Source organism: Rhinopithecus bieti, unplaced genomic scaffold, assembly GCF_001698545.2.
Source record: "Rhinopithecus bieti isolate Rb0 unplaced genomic scaffold, ASM169854v2 scaffold_6945, whole genome shotgun sequence".
In the NCBI taxonomy this organism is placed as follows: Eukaryota; Metazoa; Chordata; class Mammalia; order Primates; family Cercopithecidae; genus Rhinopithecus; species Rhinopithecus bieti.
In genome coordinates this window covers 738,570-739,172 of record NW_016805531.1, presented here as the reverse complement: position 1 = coordinate 739,172, position 603 = coordinate 738,570, and positions in this window count along the sequence as shown.

The window sequence follows — 603 nt, the reverse complement described above, 5'->3', positions numbered from 1 at the left end:
CCCCCCGGCCCCATCCATCCTCCCTTTCCACTCCCCTTTGCCAGCCTCCGCCTCGGCGCGGGGCCTCTCGCTCGCAGGATTAGCGCAGTGGGAGGAGGCAGAGGTGATCAGGTCCTGCCCGGCCTGGGACTTTTTGTCTTGAGGTGGGGAGGAGAGAAATGGGAAGAGGTGGAGTAGCGGTTTTAGCCCGCTCTGCGGCTGGGAGGTCTAGATCCGAGATTAGCCTCTCCCGTGATCGGGGAAGCCCTGCCGCAGCACAAAGTTGTTCCACCTGCGCCAAGAATGCGCGCTGGAGACGGCTGTCCCGGAGGCCCTGGCCCGAGAGGAGACCAGTCTTCGCTGCTCGCGCCTCCCGGTAGCGCGCTCCCTGCGCCTCTCCCGCCGGACACTCAGCAGACGCCGGAGGCCATGAGGCTAAGACTGGGCGCGTCGCAGGCCGGGACCGCGGCAGGGACTGCTGTGCCGACCGAGGAGAGGGCTCTGCCGCCCCCACTTGCCCGGGGTTGTCGAGACCCCACTCCAGACGCGGCTCTTCTGAGGCTCAATTCAAGCCATCCAGGCCTGAATCCAGGATGCTCTAAGTCGATGTCCAACCCAGGGGCC